This window comes from Pteropus vampyrus, unplaced genomic scaffold, assembly GCF_000151845.1.
Source record: "Pteropus vampyrus isolate Shadow unplaced genomic scaffold, Pvam_2.0 Scaffold9, whole genome shotgun sequence".
NCBI classification, from domain to species: domain Eukaryota; kingdom Metazoa; phylum Chordata; class Mammalia; order Chiroptera; family Pteropodidae; genus Pteropus; species Pteropus vampyrus.
Window position 1 is genome coordinate 16,391,576 of NW_011888790.1, and position 9,733 is coordinate 16,401,308.

The window sequence follows — 9,733 nt, forward strand, 5'->3', positions numbered from 1 at the left end:
GATAATACTTCATGAAAATTATTTTTTAAAAGATTCATTTCATCACGAACTAATGAGTGTGATCACTGGATCTTTTTTTCTTAACTCACACATATTTAATGTCACTACATTGATCTTCTGGCTATCAGATATGAAAACCTTTGTAAAGGAGAATTCTATATACAGATTCTATGTGAGAGCTGCTTTTCAAACATTGCCAATGGCTTTTATTTGAACAGATGTTTAAAGTTTTTCTTGTCTCCTTTGCCTCCAGGTTTCTACACATACATATATTTCCAGCACCTTCAGAGTAATTATAAATATTTTCATTTTAAAAAGTGTACTCTACAAATAAAGAGTTTTTTTGTTGTTTGTTTGTTTGTTTTTTAGTGTTAACGAGTCCAAATAACTGGTCTAGTTTAGTACTACAATATTAAAATTTATTATAACTCTTGATAGTGACATCTTTAATTCCCTGGAAAGGAATTCATTTTTTAAGTTAACATCTAACATCTCTTTAAGAACTTATTTTGAAATATATCAGTTGCAACTCTACACGAAGTTCAAACTTATGCAACTTAAAATAATCAGAGATTACTATCTCATCAATTGATAATGCATTTTCTTAAAAGAAATATAGACAAAAACTGCAATAAACTAAGTTAAACATGAATATTTTTCTATGCTTTTAAATTGCCCCATTCCAGCTATTTAAAAGAATTCTAGAAATAGAAATGTTGAAAATAATTTCACACATCTTCAATATTTTCAGTGTTCCCTTCTTTTCTTTGTTTTACTCTTCTAAATATTTGGACTTTCAGCAATTTCTTTTTTCTTGCTAGATTGTAAAATAAATTATGACAAATATTTATGATCACTACATAAATTTGCAACAAAGTCATACTTCAGTAATTGAATTATACAAGGAGAGAATGGGAGAAGAAACAGGGACTAATATTTTCCTGATGCCTAATATGTGCCAGGAGTTTTGGAGTTTTGCAAGGCCAAAATAACATGTATCAAAAATGACAACTTTGTAGCTGAATCAATTATCCCCATGTTTAGAAATGAGAAGTTTTGTATTCAGATAGATTAAATAATTTTCCTAACCCATACAGTTAGTAAAAACCTAGTAAAGATTTTATCTTAAATTTATCTGATTCCAAAAATCTGACTCTTTTGTTTTCTTTAATGGAGATTTTAAATAATTTATTTTTTACAACTGTTTATGGAAATATGATTAACATATAAAAATGTATACAGATTTTATGTGTACAATTAAATGAATTTGAAGATAAGTACATATCCACATCGGTGAAACTATCACCACAATCTATGCCAGAAACATATCTATTACCTACAAAAGTTTTTCCTTGCTCTCTTTATTATCATTATTATTATATTTGGACCTTATATATAATCATAATAATTATTATAAGAACAATTGACATAAGATCTATTCTCTTAGCACAATTTAAGTATACAATACAGTATTGTTAACTATAGGCACTGCAGAGTACAGTTAATCTCTAGGAGTTATTCATGTTACATAACTGAAACTTTCTGCCCTTTGACTAGTACTTCCCACCATATAAAATAGCTATTATCAAAAAAAAAAAAAAAAAAAAAAAAAAAAGGTAAGTATTGGTGAGTATGTGGAGCAATAAACTCTTGTTTATTGCTGGTAGGAATGAAATTTGTGTAGCCACTATGGAAAAAAGTATGGAAGGTCCTCAGAAAATTAAAAATAGAACTACCATATGATCCAGCAATCCCATTTATGGGTATACAGCCAAAGTAATTAAAATCAGAATATTGAAAAATCTACACTTCCATGTTCATTTCAGCAAATATTCATGATAACTAAGACATGGAAGCAAACTAAATGTCCACTGAAGCACAAATAGATAAATAAAATAAAATAAATAAAATGTGGTATATACACAAAATGGAATATTATTCTGCCATAAACAAAGGCAGGAAATCACATTTGTGACAACATGAATGAAGCTAGAGGCCATTATGCCAAGTAAAATCTAATTCTTTTGGCTCATTAAAACATAGTAATAGAGATAGTATTAGAAGATAGTATTAATATTGGTACTATTAATATTGGTACTATTGGTACTATTAGACCTCAGAATAGTCATACTAGTAGCAGTAGTAGTAGTTGACAAAAGAGAAAAAAAGAGAAAGTAAAAGAGACATAGTTAAAAATTATTAAACATTTGCTATGTACTAAGGACTTAGAACAGATTATTTACTTTAATCTTCAAAAACTGATATGCAGTAAGTAATGCCATTTTGTGTAATTTAATAGATGGAAAACCTTAAATGGTGTTATAGTAATTGCCCAGGTAACACGGCTAATAAATTATTTAGTTCAAATTCAAATTGCAGGAATTTGATTTCATAACCCCTGGTGTTATCACGAGACCTATAATTTATTTTTTAATATTTTTTCTGTATTTCATTTCATTTCATTTTATTATAATGTTTTTAGGCGAGGCAACCCTTCCTTAGTTGACCTCACAGATTGCAAAAACCTTGTCAGTTTACAATCCTTTATTTTTTATTTTTTACGCCTGCAGCACCTGGTCTTCCTAGGTGGTCTCCCATTCAAGTACTAACCAGGCCCGACTCTGCCTAGGTTCTGAGATCAAATGGAATTGGGCTTGTTCAGGGTGGCATGGCCGTAGACTAGACTGATAATTTATTATAGTTCGTGATTTCACAAGTAAAATATATATATATAAGCAACATGATAACCTCCTCTCTAATGCAGAATAAGAGAAAAAAAATAGAATAAATAGGAAGGATCTTCCATTAATAAAGCAGGATAAAAATGACATATACAGAATAATGTTAACTATATACAAAATTATTGCAAGAGAACAAAGTTTGTAACACAAACTGATTATTTTCTCTGTGCTGTGGAATTACTACTATTACTATTACTACTATTATTTTTATTATTTACTTTTGCTTTTTAGTTTTTCCCAAAATATCATCAATTATAAGGTATAACTAATATTTATTAGACAAGAAACAATATTTTAAAGAGCTTTTTTAAAAAAATTAGGAAACTGATAGAGAAAAATATTTAATAATTTCTCCATATCGGTTTTATTTTAGACTAAAAATAAAATTAAAATAACTATTATGAAAAGAGTTACTACTACTATGCTTATAACATAAATATAAAAATATAGGTAGGAAAATCTTTGGTTAGCTTTACGGAGTAACTTTCTATGAATGTTCAACAACTGAATACATTTTTTTTTTGTTTTTTTTCTTGTGAACAGCAGCAAAACCATTATAATTTTTTTTCATCTTTAACTTATAAGCTAACTGTTACAGTTGGAAAGATTCTGTAATTTGTCACACTGTGTATAAAAACCGTAGTTTTCTCACTGAAATTTTCAATCAGCATATTCCATACAGTTCTTCTTGTGTAAAAAAATAGCTGAAGAAATATATCATTTGAATTGATAGACAAATCCTTTATAATAGAGATGTTCATTATTATTTCATCATAAATTATTCATCATTCTTCATAAATTATTTCCTCAACATGAAATAATTTAAATAAAATATGGATTGGAGGATTATTAAAGAGCAAAAAGAATCTGAAGTTTTATTTCATTTATATTTCACTTTCAGTCCATTACCACATAACACAATAAATAAAATATGGCAATAGGGAAATGAGAGGAAGCCTAACTTTGAGAAGCACAACTGAAAGATACCATAACATGGGAGACAAGGTTTGTGGGGAAGCAGTTAATTTTAACCTCAGTTACACATTAATTTCTGTTTAGGATGTAATCTTTCCAGGATTTAGAAAAAAATTTGAATAGACTGTTTTTATGACAATACTTCCTCAACATTGGAATCAAAAGAATTGTGAATCAAAATTTAAAAAGAAAAAAAAATATTTCTAATTGTTAAAGAGTTCCTTCTTTGTTTCAAAATTAATGACATCTCAACTTTGAAAGAGTTAACATTTTGGGGCATCTAATTTATGAAGTAGTTTCTTTTGGCTAATCTTTATAAATGTTGAGATCTTGGATTATTCAGGCAAGCAATATGAAAATTAGGATGGAAATAACATGCTGAGAAAATAAGTGGCATACTAAATAGACTGTTCAATCACCACCACCCTCTGCCCATGCTTGTCATTTCATTTTATTTTCAATTAAGATTTAAAGAAGGAACATTTTTACTAAATCAAAAATATGATTTATCCAATTTAAAAATATCTCTTTTCATTAAGTGGATAATTTTTATTAATGCTTTTATAATAAAATAATTTATCCACATGAGCCATGTATATAGCAGCTAACTGATTTGAGGTATAAAATTAAAGAGAAAAAATTTAAATCATTAAATATGTGAAAATACATCACACTCACAGTATATGTTATCTAACCTCAAAATCTACATAACCTCATTGAAAAATATACAAAACAATTATAGTGCAATAAAATTATTATTTTGTATTGCAAAATAATCATAATGTCAATTCTCAGTAATTATATCATTAGACTGACATTTCTTGCAAATTTATTTAATATTTTAAACTCATTATTATATCCTTCATCAAATTATTTTTAGCAAATTCCTAAAATAAAGTTTTAACTTAACCTGGAAACATTCTAAATTGATTATTTAGACCCCAGAATTAATAGAACATTGGAGAAGAAAATATGAGGAAAATTGGCAGCTGTTTTCAAAAAAGGAGATACAAGAAAAAAGAAAAAAATTCAAAAGGGGATAAAAAATGTGCCTTACATTGTTATCTACTGCCCAAACTTTTCCACTAAAGAATAAAGTTACTAACTACAAAGTCATCAAAGAAAATCCTTTTCCCACTTACCACTTCCTAAACTTAATTTCACTATATTTATTATTTTCTTTCCCATATAAATTTTGACTGATTATCTTATCAATCTCTTTTATAAAAAGAAATATATGAAATTTTAACTCAATTTCTTTAGTGGGATCTTTGTCAAGTAAAATTGTTTGTTCTTTGGCTTTCTTCAGTTTCCATCAGATGTAGACTTTAAAACTGCTTTGCCACATTTTAAAACATGAATGCCAAAGAAAATATTGCATGAATCCAGCTAAGGATGTGGAGTTTAGATCAATTCTTCAGAAAAACAAAAACTCAAGTCTCTATTCCACATACTGATGAGTTTTGCACTTGGGAAACCCTAAAGTTTAGGTAGTTTTAGCTATTGTATGTTGTATTTTTACTGATGCAAAATATTTTTATGAAATGATATTAATCGTCAAATTGAGATGAGGAATTCTGCTTGCAGCTTTTTATAAAAAAAATTCTTGCAAATAATTTCCTAAGATGAAGAAGGAAAGCAGAAATATTTGCAAGATCTGATTTACATTACGTCCATGACTGGCAGAAATGACATTTTCTAGTTTAACATAATTATAGAAATGAAAATATATCATTAAAAAAATATATTAGTTGAAAAATGCTTACTAATGTTTGCTACTATTTCATTCACCTCATCTAATACATATGTGAGTCATCTTTAATCTTTATAATCATGTATTTGTTGCTTATGCAATTATTTTAAAATACCTTGAGATAAATTTAATTTAATGGAACTTAATGTAAATTTCTTATTAGATTAAATTAGAAGGAGGTTTCTTTCCTTTGAGCATCAGCACTTTTAGACAGGACAAGAATCCTTCAGAGAAAAAATAATATTCAGAAAAAATAATGTTCAGAAGAAGTATTCAGAGAAAAATACATTTAACAAGCAAGGTGCTTCAATATGTGATATTGGTGTAAGAATATTAAATAAGAATCTGAAGTAATTCAATAAGGAAATGAATATAATAGAACAGTAATAAATATTCACTAAGAAATATGTCTATCTTCATGGAAAACTTATATACTTTTCTTTATATGTAAAATATTAACCTGAGATCTTTTTATTCTTTCTGTAAGCAGTTCTATTATATCCACTCATAGCTGAATAAACAAAGATACAGAAAACTTAAATAACATTTTTGGGGTCATGTAGTTTAAAGGGTGGCACGGGTGCCTAGGTTTCCTGACTCATGGCAAAGCTTTCTTCCACTGCACTGTTGCTTCTTTGTCTGGTTGCTAGACAAGAATTTTATCAATTCTAAAGAGCTGTTCAAAGTTTCCTATCAAGTACGTTCCTGTGGCCAAATTCTTGCTTTTCACATGTTTACATGTATCATCTCAATAACACCTTGTCATTTCAAATTAAATTATAATATTAGTGTCCTTTAGCCAAAGGTAAAATGATAGCAAAGTTATAGAAAATGTAAATAATTTAAAGTAGAATAAAGAACACTATAAACAAATATTCTAGAATTAGAGAACTGGGTAAGATATAATATACAATAATCAAAGAAAAGAGAGGAAAATTTTTCTTAAGTTTCACTGTCTAAATAGCAGGCAAAATCCATAAAATTTTACCTCTCTCAAGATATAGCCTGACATTTTAAGGGTATTTTGAGAACAGATAATGTGGAACATATAAATTATGTGAAAAAAAAGATTGTCATAATGGAGTAGGGTAGGGACTTAGCATTATTTTCAAGTGATAAAAAAATTATTGAGTAAACAGAATTTTATGAAAAACATACTTTGGTTCAAGAATTTTAACTAAGTATTTTATTATTCCTGTGTAAGAGCAGAAGAAATAAAATAGCAGATAAATATGGATAGAGGAAATAAAGTTTCTATAAGATCATCTGAAAAATTTAGTCAAAATTTAATCTACCAAGAAATTATTTTATTTTATTTTTTAAACACATCAAGAAGGAAAGACAAGAGAACAAATATATCAACAAAACTATAAAAAACTTATGTTTACTAAGAAATATTTCTTTCTACTATGATAATGAAAGTGAGGAATCATAAACCATAAAAAGGAAATGAGCATAATCTGCAATTAATAATGACATATTTGAAATTACATATTATAGTTACAACAACTGAATAAATAATGGAGTAGAAAGAATAAATAAATGCATCATCTTATTGCCTTGACATTATTAGCGTGAAAAATTTGTGTGTGTGTGTTTAAAATGAAAATAACACCTATCTTAAATATCTTTAGAAAAAGGAATTCATCAAATATAACAAAATCTACCATTGTTAAAGGGATAAAACTAATTTGGCATAAAAATATAAAAAGCACAAAATAGATGAGAGAAATAGACCCAACTTAACTATTTATTACAATTAATATGAATGAGTTAAACCAACATAATAAAACAGAAAGATTTGAAGATTACATAAAAACTCAAATTCAAATGTGTGGTATTAATAAGTAATATTTGAAACAAAAAAAACGTAAAAAACTTAAATATAACCAAAGAGACAGAGTAGCAGTACTAATAAAACAAAAAACAGAAATCATGGAGAATTAAAGAAGATAGAATTGAATTAGAGTAAAATAAAATTTGTAATGAGGACAAAAGATTCATGACTAATTCCTAAATAAGTAATTTTACACTTATAATTAAAAATTAGTGAAACTTACAAAGAAAACCTAAAAACATGAGAGCATTTCTTGATCTAGCTGTGCTAATTTTCATTGTCAATGTGAGACATTTTTTTAATTCTTCTGTTTGTATGTTAGCCTTATATTTACTTTTTGTAAGACATTTCTCAATGGTATTTGGATAAATCCTTCTTCATTTCCCAAGAGCAGTTATAACAGTTGAGGTTATAACTAAAAGAGGGAGTCCTTCAAGTGATCCCTACAGTTTCTTGTTTCTCTTCTATTCATTGTTTTGAGTAACATCATAGGTAAAAACTTAAATATTTATCTTTTTTCTAAGCAATCTGGATCTATTTTTCTTAATATATGATCTTATTTTTTCTATCATGTTAATTTTGATTTAGGCTTATTTGTTCTTGAATATTATAAAAATAGATTAGGATTTTTATTACATATATACATATATATATATATATATATATATATACACACACATATATGTGTATATAGAAAGAGAGAGAAAGAGAGAGAGAGGGGAGAGAGAGAGATTGAGAATCTCTTCTTTCTGTTTTTCTTAAGAATCCTGTAGCCACATATTTTATTTTTCTGAAAAATTTGAGGTAAGGTACATATTTTCCTATAAGTTTGGTAATTAGTGAATGCATTCTTTTAATATACAGCTCAGACGTTTCCACAGTCGTCTATTTGCTTTGTTATAGGTGATAAATTAGACAAATTTTTAAGTATAAGTAAGTTCTCTACATAGCTTTAGAATATATCACCTAAATATTGAAGGCATGAGCTGCTAAGCTATTGTTTTAAGTGAATCCAGTGGTAGTCGTGGGCAATTCTGCAAGCAATATTATATTAACCTCCCAAATTGTACCATACCTACCATTTTAAGCAAAAGTTCCTTTAGTTATTTTATAAGTATTAATTGTCTATTCAATGTTCAATGGATTTAATAAAAAATCTTATTTCTAGTAGAATTGAGTGGATTTTAAAGTTCTCATCTAGAGGCATTTAATATGAGTAGTCCTGTATCTAGTATGATATTAAACAGGATTAAAATATAGCTCTGTTAACATTAAAGATTAACAACTATATTTCCTTGCTAAGAATGATACAGTCTTCTAAGACACATGTTTAAGTTCTGTTGCTAAGCCAGACATCTAATTTTTTAATAATTTTATGCACTCAACATAGGTTGAATCTCAAGTTTAAAGATAAAGGAGATGTATATTTTCAGCTTCCCTTAGTAGTCATAGTCCTCAGTAACAAATAAAATCTTTTGAACACTAGAGAAGTTGAATGGAAGGCAAATCAGCTAATTGTCATAGTACATTTTTTTTAATTTTAGTTAAGTGACAATGCTTTGTAGGCATCTTAAAATGTGAATAATGATGTGCTCATGCTATGACTACACATACCTAAAGTATTTCCTCTGCCCTTATAAGACAACATGAGTACCTTTCCTCTACAAGACATAAATGCATTACTTTTATGCTAAAATTAATTGAAAAGAGAATATATTAAATATGTAAAAGTATTTAAATTGAATATTTTTAGATTATGATAAATTTATCCCCAACATTTGTCTAACAAATTTATTCACCTTGTTTTGGTTCAGAAAAGGTACTTTATTGTGGCAATAAATTTTACATAATATATAGAAAGCCACTTTCGGAACAAGTTGATTAAATCACTATTAATGTCTTCCGGACCTTAGGTCTAATGCTATTATCCTGGCATTCTCAATGATTATTCTTACTGCTTCTTTCCAATATTCTTTCCTAAAAACAGAGTATCTCTACATCTTTTTCAACTGCAGCCCTCTGTGTAAGAAATATATTGTTTTGTAGGATAGCATAATATTAGATTTAGCAATTTTGATTGGCTCTTCTGCTATTTGAACTTTACAGTCAGTTACAACACATTCTAAAAGTTTTCTATAGGGTCATTTAAGTGGTCAGACTTAGTAAAAACTACAGACTTCTCTCAGAGTGACTATATATAATGGGAGTAAAATTCATTACCCATTTTTTAACCTCATTTTGTTATGTAGTTACTAGAAACAGATGCCTTTACTGACATCAGCTGGGTTTTAGTATTAAAAAAAAAAAAAATCAAGTCTCCTATGATGTTGTAGCTTCAAACCACACTTTAATAAATGTGTTTTTGAGTAGTATACAAAATTTGACAAAAATACTATTTTTTAGGCACCTAAAAACTAGAGATGCAAA

The 9,733-nt window shown here is 27.6% G+C and overlaps 1 pseudogene; it reads right to left on the reverse strand.

The window, feature by feature from the left end:
- Positions 1–2,561: 2,561 nt before the first annotated feature.
- Positions 2,562–2,680, reverse strand: LOC111730098 (annotated as a pseudogene).
- Positions 2,681–9,733: the final 7,053 nt, after the last annotated feature.